This window comes from Cricetulus griseus, assembly GCF_003668045.3.
Source record: "Cricetulus griseus strain 17A/GY chromosome 1 unlocalized genomic scaffold, alternate assembly CriGri-PICRH-1.0 chr1_0, whole genome shotgun sequence".
Classification (NCBI taxonomy): domain Eukaryota; kingdom Metazoa; phylum Chordata; class Mammalia; order Rodentia; family Cricetidae; genus Cricetulus; species Cricetulus griseus.
Window position 1 is genome coordinate 29461093 of NW_023276806.1, and position 23067 is coordinate 29484159.

The window sequence follows — 23067 nt, forward strand, 5'->3', positions numbered from 1 at the left end:
ATGGGCATTGTGCTGATGCCTTTTTCCAACTGCAGGCTGATGGGCGTGTTCTCAGCATCAAGACGGGCCAGGCTAAAATAAGATGTTCATTTGGTCGCCTTACAAAAGTTTTATCTTTGGGTGGGCTTATTAGGAGGAGCCTGCTGCCAATCCAGGGGCATCTGTAATCTAGTGGGCATGGGGTAGGGGAAAAAGATACAGGGGACAGTTGTACAGACATCCCAGTAACAGTCCTCTCCTTCCCTGGGAGGAGAGTGAAGGCAATCAATACTTTCTAAACCAAGTCTCATATACATAACAGTGGGAGGACTTTTCTCCTCTCTTTCCCTCCCCTCCCGTCCCTTCCCTCCCTCCTCTCCCTTTCCCTCTTTTCTTTTCTCTCCCCTCTCTTTTCCTCCCCTCCTCTTTCCCTTTTGCAACATTCCTCTCCTCTTTTTTTTTTTTTTTTTTTTTTTTTTTTTTTTTTTTTTTTTTTTTTGTATTTTTGAGGCAGGGTTTCTCTGTATTGCTTTGGAGCCTGTCCTGGCACTCACTCTGTAGACCAGGCTGGCCTCGAACTCACAGAAATCCACCTGCCTCTGCCTCCCAAGTGCTGGGATTAAAGGTGTGCGCCACCCTCTCTTCTATTTCCCACTCCCCTTCACCACTCTTTTCTCCTCCTCTGCTTCTAGTCCCCACTCCCTCTGCTCTCTTACACATACACACACACACACACACACACACACACACACACACACGAAATCTCTCTATGTGGCCCAGGTAGCCTTTCCACACCAGGCTGAGCAGGGTTACTTTGATTTTCTATTTGGCCAGGATTTGTTTAACCACCCTCCAGAGGAGTGTTCCTGTCTGCTTTGCTTTAGCACCACCCTCAGCTGTGACTCCTGCCAATGTGCCGAATCCCTGGGAATGTTGCTTTTGGCTCACCTCTTCCGTCAGACAGACCTCTGCACAAATGGCCCTCTGACTTCACTCAACATTTCCTTCTGTTCTCACTGGCACTGTTGTCATTATCATATTTTTGTATATATAGTTGCCCCATATTGGGGGTGTCTGTTAGTGGCATCATCTTGCTAGAACCTTAGCTACCTCAGTTGAGGGCTTGCGTGGTTGATGGTTAGCTCATGAGCCTGAGACGGCATACATCATAGATGCTCAATAGATATAAGTCCACAGATTTTACAGTGCCCTCCTGTGGCCGCACTTTGCCGTCTACAATCGATCTTTCACTCAAAAACCTAAAGTTCTCATCCAAAATCATGTATTAAATCTGCTTCCTTAACACAACCTTCAAATAGTCCTTTATTCTTTTTTTTTTTAAATAAAGCCTAGACTACTACTACTTCTTTTTAAGACAGGGTTTCTGTGTAGCTCTGGCTGTTCTGGAACTTACTCTGTAGACCAGGCTGTTCTGGAACTCATGGAGAGCCATGCTTCTCCCTCTCAAGTGCTGGGATTAAAGGTGTGCACCGCCACCACCTGGCAAAGCCTAGACTGATGCTGAATGGTAAATAAACTTGAGAATTTATTTTTCGGATGGCTTTTCAGCATCATGTATCTTTTTTTTTTTCTTGCAATTTACAATCCAGCTTCGGGAATTCACTTACCTTTGCTGACCATGCCACGTATTTCTGTGTTAAGTAAGTTAAAATAATTGGAAGACACTGCTTTGAACTGATCTCCTGCCCTAGTTCTCAAGAGACCAGACCATACCAAAATGGAATCATTCATAGCAAACACCTCTAGCCAAAGAGAAACTCTGAAGAACACTGGTTCCAAAAACAGACTAGTTCCTCCTGATAACATGAGATCCCAGCCTATTGCTTCTGCTCCAATAAAACAGTAACCTGAGGGCCTGAGTGATGAACCAGCTATGCAGAGCACTGGCTGCTCTTCCAGAGGACTGCTAGTGGATTCCTAGAACCCACAGGGTGGCTAACAAACATCTGTAACTCCAGTTCCAGAGAATCTGATGCCTCCTTCTGGCTTCTTCAAGTACTGCACACAGGTGGTGCACATAGAATACATGCAGGCAAACATTCATACTCCTAAGATAAAATAAGTGTATTTTTGAAAGTAACCCAAAATTATATGGCGTTGATCAGCATTTTTTCTTCTGTCTGTTTCCTCTTTACAAACACAAGGGCCTGGAATTGATATACAGCAACCATGTACAAAGCCAGATGCTTGGAAGGTGAAGGAAGCAGATTCCTTAGGGCCTACTAGCCAGCCATCCTAGTCTAATTGGTGAGTTCCAGGTCCCAGTGGAGAAAGCCTGTCTCAAAACACAATGTGGAATGCTCCAGAGGAATAACACCTGGCATTGTCTTCTCTCCACACTCATATACACACATCAAATGGGCAAATATGCACACAAATGCACCTGCACACACACACACACATACACACACAACACACACACACACACACACACACACACACACACACACACACACACACACACACTGCTGTTCTATCATAGCCAGGTGGGAACTCTTCCTTTTACCTACTCTCTCTCTCTCTCTCTCTCTCTCTCTCTCTCTCTCTCTCTCACTCTGTCTTACACACACACACACACACACACACACACACACACACACACACACACACACTGCTGTTCTATCATAGCCAGGTGGGAGCTCTTCCTTTCTCATGAAATAGAAGCTGCTTCCCTTCACAAATCACAACTAAAGCCAATTATAAATGTTACTGTTTCTTCTCCTTGCTTATATTCTCATTCAGGTTCGTTACTGAAGCTGGGAGCAGCTCTCTTCTCTCAGGACGTAGGCTTTTGGATTTACCATTCTCCTTGGCTTTACAGCAGTGTTTCATTCTGCCAAGAATTCCTCTTAGAGTTTCTGCATTTGGACTTTTCCAAATTAAACCTCAGCTAAATTCCTGTGTGGTGAGGGAGCTACTGCCTACTTCCTCTCTCTAACACTATGGTCTTTGAGTTCCATTCTTAATATCTACATATTCCGACCATATCTCAGTGTCACTTAGAATGTTTACCTGGTTGCCTTCTGAGGATATGGTTCACACTTTGCTTGGAGTTGGTGTTATTGTTCATATTATTCTGTCTGATTTCCAGGAGAAAGAGTGGGAGGATCAAACGCTACAGCTGCCATTTTCCTGCCCAAGTACCCTAACTTCCAGGGTGAGGTTTTTGTCTGCAAATCATGTCCTCATCATTAATTTGGGGTTAATACCTTCTGTGCATATGTTTGTCTTATTGGTTGATGAATAAATCACTGTTGGACAATAGGAAAGCAAGATAGTGGCACTAGGAGTCTAGAAGGATTCTGGGAAATGTAGTAGAGGGACAGTCACCATGTGATTGCCAGGAAAACAGGATGCATTCTGCTGGCGTCCTCGATAAGTCTTTATAAAATATATATAGATTAATAATTATGGTTGATAGTTAAGACAGAGATAGTAGATAAGAAATCCTAGTCATTGGCCAGCAGCATTGTAATTAATATAAGACTCTGGGTTATTTCGGGCAACCAAGTGGCGACAGGGCTCAGGTGGCTGGTGGAAAGATTTGTCGTTATACTTTTCCATATGAAATAAAGATAGACAGTAATGACAGAGTATATTGATTTTTTAATGCTCTATTTTGGAAGAATAAAAACTATCTTCATATGTGCTCATATTTAGTTTTTGAAATGTTACTAGTCTATGAAACTACTACTATGTGTCTGTCTGTCTTTCTTTGAAGCTCCAGTTTACATCCTTAGCATAAAACAGAACAAAACCAACAGAAAAATCACAATTATCAGGGAACATGTGAAGTGTGGCTTCAAGTCTTATTTACTGAACAGTTAATGATAGTCACTGTGTTTTGATGTTGTTTTGGCCAGTCTGTGGACAAATGTCAACTCAATTTTATAGTTTTTTTTTTATTTTTTGTAATTGGATTGTGGTTTGTTGTTACTGAGTTGAGTTGTAACTGGTCATTATACTATAATACATATTATATATTATAGTTTTGATGCCAGACTTATGCCAGATACATAATTTATAAATTTCTCTTTCATTCTGTATATTTTCTTTTCATGGTTTTCTTTTGTTGTTGTTGTTGTGTTTTTGTTTTTGTTTTTTTTTTTCCGAGACAGGGTTTCGTTGTGTAGCTTTGTAGACCAGGCTGGCCTTGAACTCACAGAGATCCACCTGCCTCTGCCTCCCAAGTGCTGGGATTAAAGGCACATGCCACCACTGCCTGGCCTCTTTTCTTGGTTCTTACACTGCTCTTTGATACACTAAATCTTTTAAATTTAGATTAAGTCTACCTTATCTATTTTTTCTTTTGTGTTTTTTGTCTAGCGATGTTTAATCATCAAGTGCTAAATTCAAAGTCAGGAAGACATATTTTCTTAAAAATGTTTTATAATTTTTGCACTTACTTTGTTTTTGTTCATTTGGTCTTAATTTTGGTATTCTATGTATGATGGTTGGTTTTAATGTCAACATGCCACAAATTAGAATCTAAATGCAGACTCTCCGCTGAAGAATTGTCTTGATAGCCATGATTGGTGTAGCAAGACCCACCCCAAGTGTGGGCGGCACCTTCTGGTTGCAGCCCAGATAAAAAAAGGGGCTCAGCAGGGAAAAGACTATTCACCTTTTGCTTAAGTGGCCTTGCATCTTGCTGATGAGTTGATTTACCCTGTTGCTGCTGCTGCTGCTGCTACTTGCTTCACTGATACTTGAACCAGGGGTTCTGGGCTTCCATCCTTGACTAAGGACCAATAGTTCTTTAGAACTGTCCAGGTTTTTGGCATTAGATTGGGTCTGCTAGGCATTCAGCTTCAAGTACTGAGCAAGCACTGTTTTTCTCAGCCTCTCAGGTGTGAGGAGACCTTAGTCACTATTTTGTTTCCTTAGAGAACCCTGCCTAATAGAAATTCTGGTTCTAAGGGTATTGCTGTGACGAATCTGACCAAATAGCTTTTATTTCTTTGACTATTTTGTAGTAGGAAAGTGGAAGATTTTGGAACAAAGAGTGGGAAAAGACAATGATGCTCAGAACTTATTGAGCTGTTGTGGGAATTTGGAAGACAATGCTGTGGGTATGGAGGCAACGGAGGCCTGGCTTGTGAAATTTCTGAGTGAAGTTAGAAAACCAACTAAAGACTCTACCCTGGTCATTCCACGTGATATTTTGAATTTAGAATCTGTGGTTTCTGAACAGCTGGGACAATTGTTGTATTAGGAGTCTCACTCATATACTCATTTTCTATCTCCTTTCAGTACTGACATCACACACAAGTGCTGAGCAATATTAAAGTGACTATTTACAAAATTTATTTTCTGTTACAAAATCACAAAGTTAAAGGAGACAGTGTATCTTGGGCCATTAAATGCCCAACTCCTAGGTTTGGTTTTCCTCAAAGAATTAAAGATAGGGCTTGGAGGAATGGCTTGGCAGTTCAGAGCACTTGCTGCTCTTGCAGAGGATCCATCTCACGTCCCAGCACCTACGTGGCAGTTCTTAACAGTCTTCAACTTCAGTTTCAGGGGACCTGATGCCCTCTTCTGGCCTCCATAGTCATTGCAAGCATGGAGAGCACAGACAAATGCAGGCAAAACACTCGTGCACATAAAATCAGCAAGTCTAGTTTTTTTTAAAAAGAAGAAAAGCTAGTCATGAAAATGAGCATCTTCTCGGGTAACATCTGGGAAAGTCAAGAAAACTTGTCAGAAATTATTTGATTTAAAGTCAATATTTTTTTTGTTGCAAGAGAACTTCATTTTCTCTGAAGTGTTACAAGATGCTTGGTTCCTCTCTTAAGTTATCCTGAACATTTCCTTCTAAAATTCCTATATCCCACTACAGCCCAATGCAAAATCAAATGGGTGCAAACATTTGAGTTTGGGTTGGATATGCTAAAGTTTGGGCTGGAGGTTGTCCATCCAAGGAGCGCTGTCAAAAAAAGAAGCCGAAATATTATTCGAGATGGCAATAGAACTTGGACTGAATGAGAAGCAGAGGTAACTGCATGAATGGATGAGGTAGTAGTGAGACACAGAAAAGAACAGATTTCAGTCAAATCTGGAAGCTAAGGGAAGGAGAGCTAGAAAAACATGTCTGCAGAGAGAAAGGAGAGACTCACAGTGGTTAGCAGAGTTTAAAATATTCCAACAGGTTCTGTCATATACAAACGTGAGCCCTAGAAAGGATGAGGGACCCTGGGTGTGGCATTGAGGTGACTATTGATAATTCTTCACAAGAGGAAGTTTAAGGCATGACTATGATTCTAAGATCTGTGCCTAAGAACATCATCAAAGAATAATAAGTAGAAGGAGGTTTTGTGGTTGGGCATAGTGGTGCATGCCTTTATTCTCAGCACCTAGAAGCCAAAGGCAGGCAGCTTTGATTTCCAGGCCAGCCAGAGCTACATAGAGAGACTCTGTCTCAAAAAGAAACAAATGAAACCAGAAAAAAGCTAAACAAACAACAAAAATAAGAATAAAAACAGTTGAGAATCTTAGTGCATGTTAGGGCAAGGAGGGCGTTCAAGTAAGGGAAGAATGGTGACACAAAGTAAGACTATAATCAGGAATCCAAAGTCAGAAAGGTCCCTGATAACAGAGAAGAGAGGCACAAGCCATTTTCGATGACAAACTAAGGGGTTTGTTTCAGAAAGGTGTGTGTGTGTATGTGTGTGTGTGTGTGTGTGTGTGTGTGTGTAAATAATAAGTGCAAGTTCTCTGAAGAAGAGGGGAGGTCAGCTCAGCAACAATTAGTGACTTCAATCCTGTGTAACTTCCCTTGATGATGGGTAGAAGGAATCCCAAGTCTTCATTTATTGCACAATTGGCTGAGATCACAGAGCTGACAAGTATCAGCGCTGCCTGCAGCTAGAGGGCAGAGTTGGCAGTGAAAATGCCTAGTAGTGAGTGTGGTCCTTCTTCTCCCCTCCTCCCATCTGGTTTTTCTTTCTTTCCTACTGTTTCAATGGCATATAATTATTATACTATGAGATCACCTACTGCTTTTGCAGTTAGATGTTCAATAAGAGCCTAGAGCTATCATCACATAAGTGTCTAGGTCCTTCTTATGACTCCAATAAGCTGTCTTGTGCCCATTTCCCATCAGTCCCACGTTCACCCTCATCCTCAACAACAGAACAGCATTTCCTCCTCACTCATTTACCTTTCTGTGGCTTTCTGCAAATGGTTCTCAAATGGTACTCTTGTCCCCAGTTTCTTACCTTGCTCTGTTGTCATGGTCACCGTGTTATAGTCTACATTAGCATCTCCATCCTATTCATTACTGCACAGTATTCTGTCATGAAGACCTACACCTGTCACCTGCTTCTACACCAGTGACATGTAAGTGCTTATTTCACAGGAATTGTAATTCTCTTGGTACTAGCTACTTGTCTTTCACTTAGCTGCAGGGGGTACGGTCCACCATGTTAAGAAAGTTATGGCAACAAGAGCAAGAGTTGGCTAGTCATATTTCATCTACAGTTAGGAAACAGACAGAGATGGAGGCTGGTGCTCAGGATATTTTTTTCTTATCTAGTCTGGGACCCCAGCCTAAGGAATGGGGCCTCCTATATTTAGGGTGTGTTTTCCCACCCCAACTAACCTAATCTAATTATTCCCTCATAGACATACTCAAAGGTTTGTTTCATGGAAATGCTAAATCCCATCAAGTTGACAAAATTAATCATCACACTTTTCAAAATAAATTAAGAGATGTGTTGTGGAATAATCTTTTTGTGCACTGTAAAGATGTATCACTCTGTTTAATAAAAAACCTGAATGCCCAATAACTTAGGATTTCTGTGCAGAGAGGATGCTGGGAATGGAAGATGCCAAAAAATACAGAACAAGCAGAATGGGCAATACGGAGATGATGCAATAAAGCCACGAGGCAGGAAGTAAATTAATAAAAATGGGTGAATTTAAGTTATGAGGGCTAGTTAGAAACAAGCCCAAGCTTGTGTCATGATTTGGGAGCTGGCTGTTAGGACAGAGAAAGACTGGCTACAGAGATGCTTCGATTTTGAAATGTTTTCATAACTCTGACTTCAGAAGACTTATAATTTTTCCCTTGCACAAAAGTTGAGTTGTTCTCATGCATGGTATGAGCAGCATATCATAATAACCCTTTTGCAAAGCCCACACAGTTCCCTAATAAGGATTCACAAGCCCATTATTGGAGCACCCTCCACTTTTGCAGGAGTCTGAACCATAATGAGTTGCTCTGAAAGACCGAACTCTTCCTTTTGGAAATGAGGACTACCTGGTGTTAGCTGAAGGAAAGGAACTACTTAAGCTGGTAGTGACATGACTATGACCCTTAACTATATTTCCCCTTGTGCAGATTTCTATGTTATCCCTATCAGTTCTCTCAAGTAGAGAAGACATAATCCCCATCACAGTCAATGAAACAGACTAGGATAGAGCTAAAATCTAGCGGAGGTGAATTCAAGTCCAAGAGCTCCAGTATACATTTCACTTAAACTCTCTTGTTCCATTGCCATTGTGCTGCTCCCTGTGTGAGATGATATGTAAGAACAACATGTCTGGGTGACTAGAAGAGACTCCCTATGTCTTTCGTGGTTTCCTGAGCAAAACTAAATCATGGGGGGTGGGGCACGCTATTTAAAAACGATTAACAACATTGAGCTAGGAATGTGTTTCAATGATAGAGTGATGGATGAACATGTACAAATCCCTGGGATGGAGTCCCAGCTCTGGGAGAAAAGGTAAACACACCAAGACAGTGATAGTGGAGCCTTGAGCCAAGTGCTGGGCCCTCTTGGGCTGCACAGGCTCCAAGCTTATACAACTGACTGGGTAGAGACTGCCACAGACCTACCAGTAAAACGGCATCATGCATCCTGGACGGAGCAGTGGGGCAGGAGAGTAGGTAACGGTCACAATGATTCGAAGCTTGAACACTAAGACTTTATGTTCTGTGCTAATGTTTCCAGTTTGTCCCAAAGACAGAGAAAGCCACCGAATACTTTCAATGGAAAGAATTACAATCGTATTTACATTTTGGAAAAACCAATCAGACATAAAATTAAAAGATGGGATTTTAGGGGGTCCTATTGAAAGATAAACTGATTGTGAAGAATTATCAGGAATCCAGGCTAGAAAAGACTCAAGTCTCTGGTGACAGGACTGAAAGGCAAAAGAGTGATCAGAATGGAAAATTCAACTCCTTGTCTCTGGATGCCCTGTCTCACTGCACCTGTCTCTAGCATTTTCTAGTCTTTTTCTCCAGATAATTTCTTTTAACTTTCTTTTAACTTATATTTTGCATATGTATGTGTGTGGTATGATTGTGTGTGTTCTCATATGTAGGCACACATGTATGTGCAGGTGCGTATAATGTGTGCATGGTGGCGAGGTTGATGTTGGGTGTCTTCTTCCATTTCTCTCCATTTAGTTGTTGAGGTGGTCTGTTGCTGAAGCTGGTACTCACCTTCTCCGTGTAGACACTAGGTTCCTCAGAGAACTCTTGTCTCTGCTTCCAAGTGCTGGGATTCCAGGCAGCTGCATCTACCTGTATTTTTTTTTTTTATGTGGCTGCTGGGGATTTGAACTCTGGATCTCACATTTACCTAGCAGGTGTTTTGTCCACTGAGCCATGCCCCACGCACCAGTCCATAAGAGAACTTTCCTTGACTTCTTTTGCTTTCTCCTCTCCCCCTTTCTCTTCCTCATCTTCCTCTTCTTTTTTTTTTTTAATGTGCATTGGTGTTTTGCCTGCATGAAGGTATAAGGTACCCTGGAATTGGTGTTACAGACAGCTGTGAGTTACCATGTGGGTTCTGGAATCAAACCCCAGTTCTCTGGAAGAACAACCAGTGCTCTGAACTACCGAGCCGTCTCTCCAGGACCCTACTCCTTTTGAACTGACAATTCTCCTGTTTCAGCCTATTGAGGGCTGGAATTACAGCTGTGTGCAGCCATGCCTGACTTGCTTCAATAATTTCTATCTCGTAATTTAAGAGCCAGCATTATTTGTAATTGTGCAATTGATTCCTGCCTGATGCGCTCTATCCCTGCGAGGGATAATGGCCTTGGTGCTTCACGCCAGAGAACGAATAATCTGTCAATCAACCCATCTCTGCTGGCTCAGCAGCTCTGCATGCTTGCACTAGCGTTTATTAGTTCACAGGAGAAAATCCATCATGTGGTATTGGCTGTAATTAGAAATAGCAGGAAGAAAAAAAATTGCTCCAAATAAACCTTTTCACACTGCACTGAATTCAGAAACATTGAGTTTTCAGGGGGAAAAACTGTTTTCTAGGGAGGGAAAATCCTGTGCAGTGCAGTACACTGCTTTCTAATTTTCATGGTTCAGCACTTCTCTCACGCAGCATGTGGCCATGACTTTAACTTCAGTCTTCCAGGTGAAGCTCCCAAGGAGGCATTTCCTCCTTACTGGTTAGGTTAGCATGCTGCCGTATGACACTGGAAGCCTCAAATAATGCTAACTCCTAGCTAACATATGCAGCCTGCATATGCAATGGGAGTTATCATCCAGTTGCAGTGGTTACCTGCCATCTCTAAAGACTACAAACGATGGCTTTAAGAGCACCAGCTTTCTTCACACAGCCTAGCGAAAGGCTGGCATGAAGCTGCTAGGAAATGGAGACAATCTGGGCCAACCTGGATCCCAGCACGTTCCAACCAGATTGTCTGCTACTGGTTCAAGCACTGCCAGGATTCCCTTGTGAAGGAAAACCAAGACAACTTTTGTCTATATGGTACATATATTTTCATATCTGCATACATTTTTAATAGAGGGAATCCAATATAGGGATTTAGCTAAGTATATGTTAGAGGTCTGAAAGCAAAATCTGGGGGGAATGAAGTAACTGAGCAAGGTATACATACATACATACATACATACATACATACATACATACACACACACATGCATATGTGCATGCAAGAATAAGAAATTTATAAGGACTTAGCTTTTGGAATTATACAGATTTCAAGTCCAAATTCTGTGAGCCTGACAGAGTGGGGAGCCGGGAGGTTCCAGCAGGAAGGTCATCTGCTGGCAGAACTTCTTCCTTCTTGTCACTCTGTTCTGTGAGAGCTTCCTGGAGATCCGAAGAAGCCTGACCATTTGCTTTACTCAGCATCTACCTATTTGAATGTTAATTTCACCTAGGAATACTCTCTCTTGGAAACATCCAGCATAATGTTTGATGAAGGACCTGGGCATGTAAACACACGGCACATAAATAGTCACATTTTCTGTATGAAATAATGATAGAAAACACTGCATAGCATTGAATAATTTGATTGGCACTGTTTCCCTTACTTTCACTATGTTATAATTTATTTTTATTCTAATTTTTTCTGTGTGTGTGAACATGTGTGTGAGTGTGACATATGTGGCATGTGGTGTATGTGTACGGGGTGTCTACCTATACAGGCTCCTGTGAAGTTAGAGGTGGACACCATGTGTCCTACCACTTTCTTCCTTAACCCTTTGAAGACGTCATCCCCCAGTGAGTCTGGATCCAGGCTGGGGACCAACGGTGCTATTGTATCTGCACTGCCTCCCCAACACCCGCACCAGCCCTTTGATTTTCAGATGTGTGGGGTCATGCCAAGCTTTTTAACTGGGCATTATTATCAACTGAGCCATCTCTTAGTCCTCACTTTTATTCTCTGTGTGTTGTGTGTGTGTTGTGTATACGTGTGTGGTGCACACAAGGGTATGTTAGTGCACACACCTATGAGCCTACTCAGGTAGGGGGTCAGAGGATGACAGAATGGTTCTCTTGCTGACCAGGATGCTTACAATTCTAGTGAGGCTGTCTGGCCAATGAGCTCTGGGGATTCCCATCTCCACCCCTCAGGGGTGTACAGCAGTCGTGGCTGGCGGGGGTTACAGTCGCATGTAGCTATGCCCAGGTTTTATCAGAGTGCTGGGATTGGAATCTGCTTGCTTGCACAGTGAGCACTTTTACCTTCCGAGCCGTCTTCCCAGCATTGACTTTATGTCTCTAAAATGGCAATTAGATCATAGCAACACTTTCCCCTAAAGCATCCTACGGCTTTCTTTCACGCTTTGGACAGATGCTTAAACCCTTGCCATGGTCTGTGAGCTTTGAGTAAGCTTCTGGACAGACCACGACAACGATATATGAGTAACACCCTGCCCACTGCACTATAGCTCTAATCACCTGCAGTCACACAATTATGATAAAGCACTTGGGGGACCCTGGTGGATTCCATGGCAGGCGAAGGTGACCCAGGCAGAGGGACAAACATGCCAGGCAGACAGAGCTTAGTGAGAAGTTTTATTAGAAAGGGGAGGGAAGTGGGGAGGAAAGAGAAAAGAGGTAAAGACACACACGGGGGGGGGGGGCAGAAGAGAAGAGGGAGACAGGAAAAGTCCTGTCTGCCGCAGGAAGACATGGGGAAAGAGAGTGAAAGTGGGCGGAGGTCTTTCGTTGAAAGAGGTCCTTTGCACCTGGGCTGACCAGGGTACCGCCTGAGTGCATTCTGCCAGGTGACAGGGGCAGTCAGCATAATTCCTGAATTCTTACACACATTCATGTTTCATGCCACAAAGCTATGAGAAAGCTGGCCTCAGTAACCCAAACTAGGGAGACAATACCAAGTCCAAGATTTGTTCTTAAGGATCCATGAGAATCCCAGTAAAGGGGACTGTGTAGGGCTGGCAGGATGGCTCAGTGGTTACGAACATTTGCTGTTCTTGTATAATAACTGGTTTTGGTTCTCTGTTCCCACACAACAGGTTTCAGCCAGCTGTAACTCCAGTTCCAAGGAATCTAGCTCTTTCTTCTGGTCTGTATGGGCACCAGACACACGTGTGATATGTGCATACATAGATACGGGCAAAATGGTGAAACACATAAAATAAAAGTAATCTCTCTTATTTTTTTTCCTCCATTAACCCTGGCTCTCTTAGAACTCGCTCTGTAGACCAGGCTGGCCTAGAATAAACAGAGATCGACCTGCCTCTGCCTCCCAAGTGGTGGGACTAAAGGTGTGCACCACCATGTCTGGCCTAAAAGTAAACAAATACAGAAAATGAAACAAAAAGAACTTATAAAAACCCAGAACAAAACAATAACATCAACAACAAAGTGAAGGCCATTGTGTTTTTTTTCAAATTGTAACTGGATTTGAGCATCGGTAAAAGGAGAACAGAGAAAAGATGCCAAATGACAGGACTAACCCTCTATTCCCACCCTCTGAGTGACTCCATGACCTTAGTTGGGAATGTTCTTCTTTCATTTTATTCTAGACATCACAAAATCCCACCCATGAAGTTTAAGCAACAGGTAGTTTCTACCCTTTAGGAGCCTGACTTTCCACTACGAAGAGGAGAATTCCTTAAGAAAGGTCCAGGCAAGGCCCTGGAGTCAGATGCCTGAGACATCACAGGCTGTATCAGGATAGTTAAGAGGCCGTATGGAAGCCATTGTTCAAGCTCCCTGGGGTTAAGTACGGCCTCCATACCACCAGTTACCGCCTTGTCTGTATTGAATTATTTCCTGGTTTGGACTCCAACACAAACTACCCAAATCTACTGCTGGAACCTCAGGCCATCTTCCAACATTTCAACTACTTTTGTTGACAGGTCATGTTTAGATAAGCCTTTTTCAAAGGAGTCATCATCTAAACAGTTAAGCTCCGTGTTAACTGGAACATGAATCTTAGGTATCTTTAATATTAGTTTACTGCCAGATAACCAAAAAACAGGTCAGTACTGTTGAAAACCACCCTTGACGCTAACTGAAGACTCTTCATTTTCAAGTTCTTAATGGATTTGTTTCTACCACCCCTCTAGTGATTGGAAAAGCTTCCTTGTAATCTTTGCCACCCAGGGTCATTTGGCAATGTGTGGAAGCAATTCTGTTTCCCCGTACATGCAGGTCGGGGTGGATAGTGTAGGAATCCACTAGGCAGAGGCCATGTAGGCAGCTAAACACACTATAATGCACAAGACACAACAGAAATGGTCCTTCTATGAATGCTAACAATGTGCTGCTGTAGAGTACAAAGGGCCAGGGATAGGACTTGTAGCTCAGTGGTAGCATTCTTGCCTAATGTGTGTGTGAAACCCTAATGGTGAGAACAGGAAACAGAGGCCGGGCTGGTGCAGCAGGGACTCCAGGGCAGTAAGTAGTTCTGAGAATGTCCTTGCTGGAGGTCAAGAATGCCAGAAAGGAAATCTGGTTCTGGAAACCTTGTTATCTCCTACGTTTGCCTAGAAGCTGTAGATGAAGGTGTGACACACAGTTAGAGGGGTCACTTATGTACCTCCTGGTTGGATCAACTAGAATGACGAGCTCAGCACCATGTCTCACCCCAGTTTGTGCCATTAAGTTCTTTTTAAAAGTCCCAGACTTCTCAATGTTACCCTGGTTCCCTAGACCCTCTCCTGCTGAACAGGATCTCTGGCTTCTCTGGCCTTTTCTTGGCTTCTACTTATGAATCTATAATAAGTTTTCCAAAACACATCCTCTGTGCTCTGTGAAGCTTAAAGCTATGGCCCTCGGGTGGCTTTGATGGCCATGGGGTTTTCTGGAATTCTAGCCTCCCAAGCTAAGCTCACTGAAGCCAAGAAAGTCTCTTTCATTCTTAAGGAACCCGCCCCCCCCAGCAATTTCCCATCACAGTAGGCTCAAATCCAATATAGCCAAGGAAGAAAGAATATGAGGGGTTCTACATACACTTGAGATACCTCTTGTTTATAGTTATCAAATCCAGGTGTTAACTGACATTGAAGTAAGGCCTGTATTAATAAACTGGGAAAAGAAAACACAAGCAGAAGTGATGAAGACTGATCATCTACCTCCCACTTGGTCCTAGGCTGTATCTGGGTCCTTTATATGCTGCACAATTCTAGTTCAATTGTCTGACCAAGGTGTTGCTTTCCCCCCATTATGTGAGATGCAGCTGGTTCACTGAGAAGTTAATAAATGTGCTTAAGGTCTCCCACACAGAAAAAAGAGAGTCAGTGTCCAGATCCTGGCTTGATTCCAAAGTCCACATTCCTCCCAGTGTGGCCGCACACTATTCCCTTCTCCTTAGGAAGGAAAACACAGAGGTAACACTCTCAATTCTGTCTGCAGGGGCTTTTCTTGTTTCCCTTTGAGAGGTTTCTTTCACCTGCAATTGACTCACTGTGAACCACCTTAAGGATGCTCGCTCTTACCTTCCTGTCTATTGTAGTTTCTTCTTGCTTTCTCAGCACAGGCAGTCCTTGTCTGACCCTTCCCTTCTCAAACTAAACCACAGCTCCTCCCACAAGGAAGCTGTTCAAGTAGCTTAGCTGTGGCCCTGGGAACAAAAGCTCCTCTGAGAAAGGCTGTTGGCAAAACAGTGATCGAGACATCATCCTCACCTCACACCAAAGTGAATTCCAGTGAGGGTAATGTGACCCAATCAAGCATTCCTGACAAAAATATGGGTGAGTCGTCACTGGCCTTCTACAAGAAGGAAGGTTTTATATGTTTAAAAAAAGCCAAAATACTCTCAAAGGAATATAGCAATTTATTTGAGAAGCAAGCATGGGAAAATTGTCTTCATCAAAATGTGTAGATAAAATTAGAAGTCAACAATGGGGAAGAGAAGTGAACTTCTAAAGGTCCTAGGACCTTCTAGAATTCTGGTTATATGCTCTATAACACTACTCATTGAGCCAGACACATATCTCATATATATATATATATATATATATATATATATATATGTATGTGTGTGTGTGTGTGTGGTGTGTGTGTGTGTGTGTGTGTGTGTATGTGTGTACATATATATATATACATATATATATATGTATATATATATATATATATTTAATAAAAAGTCAAAGGTGGGAGATGAAATGATGATTAGTGGGAGATGATGTCTTGAATGCATAAGGTCCTGGATTCAAAACCCAGTATCCAAAGAACTAAAGGGAGTCAAAGGCAAATAGGTAAAAATATGTCATCAGTGTGACAGATAAATGTGAACTTGTAATAAAATTAATAATTCAAAGACAATTGACCAGGTACTACAAGCATGGTTTCCTGCTGTCTCTTTTCTTGTTTTCTTTTCTTTCTCTTATCATTTTCCTCCCCCCCTTCCTTCTTTCTCTTCTTGCTGACAGGGTCTCTCTGTGTGGCTTAGCCTACACTTGAACTCTCAATCCTCCTGCTTCAGACTTCTGAGTGCTGGGATTATGCTGGGCCAGTTTAAAGAAAATATTTTTAATAATAAAAAGTCATTCATCATGTAAAAAACTTTCAACAACAGAGTGACAGGATAAGAATTAACCTTGACTTATTGGTTTCTTGAATTAGTTTTTTTCTTTAAGAAAAAACTACTATAAACAATACTTTTATGGTTCTTGGAAATTCTACCTATATTGTAAGTGAAATAACATTATAGAGATTACCTATTATTATTATTCTCCCATAAAACAATTATTTGTAAGCATACACGTGTACATAAGCCAGAAGGAACTGCTACACTGTAGAATTTTAGTGGACAAGGTCCTGGTAGATCTTTTCTTATTAGCACCTCTCTCCTGCACAGCTACATATTTTGTTTGCAGTTATGTCTCCTTTCACAAGGCTACACATCTTTCGTTTACATACATTTCTCTTCTACATCTCTTTTCTATACAGCTTCATTTTCCTTGCCGCCACACAGTTACAAATCTCCACACAGTCATAGCTATACATCTCATTTACATATCCTGTCATCACGCAGCACTTTACACAGCTTCTTTGGGTATCAGCAGCTCTTTCACATAGCTCCCTGTCTTACACACACACACACACACACACACACACACACACACACACACACTTCCATGCCATTCATTCATTCTTTACGCTGTCACTCAATCATTCTCTCCCATTTCTCTCTCCCACAGCAGCCTTCTTTCAACACTGCCTCTCCTTCTCTGCCTCCCTACATTGCTGCTGCCTCTGCCTTCTTGCTCTCTGCCTTGCTGCCCTCTTCCTCTTTCACAGTCAAACTCTGGACAATTATATGTTATTTTTCAGGGCATGACCCATACTCATAGCACATGTTAAGTCATGTAGTTTCTCTCGGTCTAGGAATGTCACACTGATTCATGCACATAGCTCTAAGTTGGTAAGGGTTCCCAGACAGAAAATGTCATTAAAAATCAATACTTAACAATAACAATTAATTAGCTGGACCTTGAATGGTAGGGAGTACCTGCAGACTAAAGTTGCTTCAAGCTCTGGCTTTGAATCAGCAGAACATCACCTGGACAAATGACATTGTGTGTGTCAGATATTGTCTCCAGGGGCAACCAGCCTGCTTTGAATCTGCCCTGAAGTCTAAAGTTAGCTTGACTGTGTAAAAGGCTGTCTTTTGTGACCGAGAATACTATATCAATTTGAGTAATGGAAAAGAAATCCTAGTATTATTTCTATTCATCAAAATCATACAGCTTAAGAATCGTCTTCCTGACTATCCACAGCTATATTTGTGCCCAGTAGATGGAATATTTTCATGAGATAAACACACACACACAAGCAGTGGGAATACACCCAAAGCTGTTATTAGGGAAAAAAAATGAAGTTCTTAGGGAAGAAATGAAGTGACTCATGAGAGAAATTACAGACAGGAGCAACTGGTTTCCACAGCCAGTGACCCCACGGCCTTGCCACGTGGGGCTCCCCATTGGGGAATCATATGTCTTATGGGTCAACCTGCTGAACACTTTGTCACCTGCTCTCAGCTCTCAGCTTATCATTTCCCTAACAGCTCATAGCCACATATAAGAGAATGCATACCATATTTGTTTTTTTTGGGGGGTCTGGGTTACCTCAGGATAATTTTTTTTTCTGGTTCCATCCATTAGCCTGCAAATTTCATGATGTCATTTTTTTATCAGCTGAGTAATACTCCATTGTATAAATGTACAACATTTTCTTTATTCATTCTTTGGTTGCGAGACATCTAGGTTGTTTCCAATGTCTGGCTATTAAGTATAGAGTGTCCTTGTAGTAGGGTGGAGCATTCTTTGGGTATATGTCCAGGAGTGGTAAAGCTGGATTTGGAGGTGGATTGATTCCTAACTTTCTGAAGAACCACCATATTGATTTTCACAGTGGCTGTACAAGTTTGCACTCCCACCAGCAATGGAGGAGTGCCCTCCTTATTCCATATCCTTGCCAGCATGAGTTACCACTTTTGTTATTGATCTTAGTCATTTTGAGAGTTGAAAGTAGTTTTGATTTTCATTTACCTGGTGGCTAGGAATGTTGAACATTTCGTTAAGAGTTTCTCAGCAATTTGAGTTTTCTCGATTGAGAATTCTCTTTTTAGACCTCTACCCCATTTTTTAATTGGGTTATTTGGTTTTTTATGTCTCATTTCTTGAGTTCTTTATATATTTTGGATATTAGTCCTTAATGGAGTTGGTAAAATTCTTTTCCCATGCTGCAGGTTGTACCTTGTCTGAATGATGGTGTACTTTGCCTTACAGAAGCTTTTCAGTTTCATGAGGTCCATTTATTAATTGTTGATTTTAGTGTCTATGCTATTGGTGTTCTGTTCAGAAAGTCTTTTTCTTTGGGAACTCATTCAAGGTTATTCCCCACTTTCTCCTCTATCAGGTTCAGTATATATTGTTTTATGCTGAGGACTTTGATACACTTAGACTTCAGTTTTGTGTAGGGTGATAAATATGGAGCTATTTACATTCTTTTACATTCAGATATCTAGTTTGATCAGCACCACTGGTTGAAGATGCTGCCATTTTTCCAGTGTGTATTTCTAGCTTCTTAATAAATAATCAGGTGTCCATATGAGTGTGGATTTATGCCTGGGTCTTCAATTTGATTGATCAATGTGTCTGTTTTTATGCCAATATCATGTTCTTTTTATTACCAAAGCTCTGTGGTGCAGATTGACATTAAGAATGGTAAGACCTCCAGCAATTCTTTTATTGTTCAGGATTATTTTATCTGTATGTAGTGTCTTTCCTTATTTCTTTTGATTAGTTTTGGTTTGAAGCCTATTTTTTAGACATTAAAATGGCTATACCAGCTGGCTTCTTAGTTACATTTGCTTGGAATATCTTTTTCTAATTATTTACCCTGAGGTGAAGCCCATACTTGATGGTGAGGTGTGTTTCTTGGATGCAGTAGAAAATCTGGTCCTGTTTTCACATCCATTCTGTTCATCTTTGTCTTTTTATTGGGATACCATTGATATTGATTTATCAGTGACCAATGATTTTTAATTCCTGTTATTTTGTTGTTGGTGGTGGTGGTTGTGGTGGTAGTGGTGTGTGTGTATGTGTTCTTACCTTCTTTTGATTTTGCTGGCCTGAGATCATTAATTCATGGTGTTTCCATGGTTGTAATTAATCTCCTTAGGTTGGAGTTTTCCTTTTAGCAGTTTCTATAGGTCTGGATATGTAGATTGATGTTGATTAAATTTGGCTCTATCAAAGTATTTTACTTTCTCCACTCTTGTTGAGTGACCAAGTTTAATAGTCTGAGCTGCACCCATTGTCTCTTAGAGTCTATAGCACATCTGAGAACATCTAAGAACCTTTCTGGCTCTTAGAGTCTCCATCGAAAAGTCAGGTGTAATTCCAATAGGTCTGCCTTTATTTGGTACTTGTTCTTTTTTCCTTGCAGCTTTTTATATTACTTTTGTTCTGTATGTTTAGTGCTTTGATTATTACATGCACATGGGGAGGTGGTTTCTTTCATTTCTTGTCCAATCTATTTGGTGTTCTGTATGTTTCTTGTAGTTTTATAGGGATCTTCATCCTTAAGTTAGGAAAACTTCTGTAATTTTGATAAAAATATTTTCTGGACCTTTGATCTGAGTTTCTTCCCCTTCTTCACTTACTATTCTTAGGTTTGTTCTTTTCATAATGTTCCATATTTCCTGGATGTTTTGTGTTAAGGGATTTTTAGATTTAACATTTTCTTTGACTGAGGTATCCATTTCTTCTTGCATACCATCAACACCTGAGATTCTCTCTTCCATCCTTGAATTCTGTTGTAGAAGCTTGTCCCTGTGATTTCTGTTCAAATTCCTAAAATTTGCATTTTCAGAATTCCTTCAGTTTGTGTTTTCTTTATTGATTCTATTTCCATTTTCAGGTCTTAAACAGTTTTGTTTGTTTCCTTTCACTGTGTTTTCTTGGCTTTCTTTAAAGGATTTCTGCATTTCCTTTTAAGGGCCTCTATTATCCTCATACAACTGGTTTTAAGGCCTTTTTCTTTTGCTTTAGCTATATTGGAATATCCAGGGCCTGCTATAGAAAGATAGCTGGGCTCTAGTGGAAATTTATTGCCCTGCCTGCTATTGATTGTTTTTAATACTGTTGTCTGGTGTAACCATAAGTCTTTACTCCATTCACTCGAGCCCCGACACCATGTGGGCACCCAGAACATAACACACCGAATCTTTATATTAGTTTACAATGCTGCTGGCCAATTGACTAGGATTTCTTATAAGCTAGCTCATCCTTAATTATCAACCATACTATTAATCTAAAGACTTATCTTACGGCGATGCTGGCAGCAGGCGTCTTGTCTTGCCAGGATCACATGGTGGCTCCAGAGCAGAGAGCAAGAGCAAAGAGGATGACTTCCTATTTGTCCCTGCTTATATATGAGTCTGCCTGCTATGTCACTTCTTGCCTGGATCTCTACTACATTTCCCAGAATCCTCCTTGACTCCTAGTCCCACCTAACTTGCTCCCCTATTGGCCAACAGTGCTTTATTTATCAACCAATAAGATAAACATATATAGAAGGACATTTTCCCCATCAGTCTAGGCATCTGGGATTGGGGTGATCACAGGTCTAGGGGACAATTTCTGGATTTGTTTTTGTTGGGTGGGTGCTTTGCCTGCCTGCCTCCTCTTGGTAACCATGTCTGACCCCTCTTCTTTCTGCCTGAAACCTTGGCTTCTTCTACCCCACCTCACTCTCAAGCATCACCATGAACTGTTCTGGATTCCGTTCCTTCAAGCCTGCTTAGGATCCTCTTAGCTCTTCTCTCAACCATCAGGAGATGGGGAGAAAGTAGAAGAGAATTGGCCGGAATCAAGCACAGATCTCTGCCAGGATGCTTGCTAACTTTAAGACCCCAACACTTGGGAAAGGGTTGTTGTTACCTCATTTTACAGATAGATGAATGAATGATCAGAGGGTTTGGTAAGGGATAGGACTCTACTGTCTTCTCAGAAAGGATTAAAATGCAGCCACATGGGACTCCAAAGGCGTTTCCTCCTTTGGAGCTGAATCCTCTTTCTGTTACAGCTCTTAACCCTTGGTGAGAATTCTTGCTTGCTTTTGTTTTGGAAACTGTATCAGATTGTAAAACTGGATTTGGTGACACTAATTAAAAACATTTCCATGAGAACTGGATCATACCAAAAGAACTGTTTTTCCACTCTAAACTTGTTGCAGTTACTATCAACTAACAAGAGAATATTTTTCCCACAAATTACATGGCAATTGTACAGCAGCCCCTGCCCCAACCTTACCTAAAGCATTTAGATTGGACACTTAAATACAATTTATTGGCTCATAGTCTTATAGTTTCTTATATTTTATTATTTTCTTTAAGTAATTTTTAAAGTTTTTAAACAGTAATATAATGCAAGAGGGGAAATGGTATTTTACTGTAGTTTCACTTCATACTGTCTCTGTCAAGCAGACTGAGAATTTTTTATTTAAAAGTTGTTCATAGGTCCTTGTTGTGTATTTTCTACTCAAATTCTTCTCATTGACCTACTCTCACTGATTCACTATATATAAAGGAAATGAATACTGTATTATGTTTGAATGTGAAATGTGCCCCTTCTGTTTTCATTTAGAAATTAAGCATAGCATAAAGAGATGTGATTGACAGCCAAACTGATAAAGGGGTAGACTAGAGATGGTTAAATCTTGGCTGCCAATTTGGTTGGATCTGTAATCAACCAAGAGATAGGTAAATCACTTGGCATACCTGTATGGGATTTTTTGTTTTCTTTTTGATCTTGCTTTGAAATGGGAAGACCTATCCTAAATGTGGGTGGGACCTTGCAGTGGCATCCCAGATAAAAGGATGTCCGGGAGCAAACTTTGCTTTTTGTCTCCCTTCCTTCACTCTTGCTGGCTAATTCATCTACTTCATGGCTGGCACACATCCACGCCCCTTCTTTATGGATGGTAACATTCTACTGTGTGGATATAACACTAATTTCACTTAGTTGACCTTCAGGTGAGCAAGGCCCATACCATTTCTGAGCTTCAATTTTCTAAACTCTGCAATTGGGGTGGTGATAGGAATTTGGATACTTGCCTGAGAATGGCTCCTTTCGGAAATAATGGACTTAATGAACAGTGTTGAGGGCAGCTGTTATTAAGCCAAGGTGAGGGGCCTGTCACCAGGAGGATAATTATACTCAGCTCTCTGAGAGTAGAAGGAAACCTAACTTAGAACAACTTTGGAGCTACAGCCTTGACCTTTGTCCTATTCGATGTCTTTTCTCCATCAATCACAGTGGGCTTAATCAGCAGTGTTGAGGGCAGGTGTTATTAACCTATGCTCACTTGTCATTTAATTAGAGATATCAGCTTAGCTATCAATTCCCCTGCAGATTTAAGATTTTCTGCTTCAGTTCAGTTACCTACACAGTCCCTGACTACCCCCAGGTGATTATAGACTAAGTTTAATAACTATTACAACTACCACTAAACCAAACACTTCCTGTGCTGTGGACATCAGTTATAATCTCTATACCTTATTGACAGCTCACTCTGTGCTACCCATTATTCCAAATCCTTTACATGTATTCTTTTATTTCATCTTCTGCACAACTTTGTATGTAGGTACTATTATTCATTCCATATGAAAGTGGTAAAATTGAAGACCAGGTTATTAAGTAATTAGCTCAAGATTACATGTTGTGGTAGTTTGAATGTAATTGTTCCCCATAAGCCAATAGGAAGTGGCACTATTAGGAGGTGTGGTCTTGTTGACGTAGGTGTGGGCTTGTTGGAGGTAGTGTGTCATTGTGGGGGCAAGCTTTGAGGTCTCATATGCTCA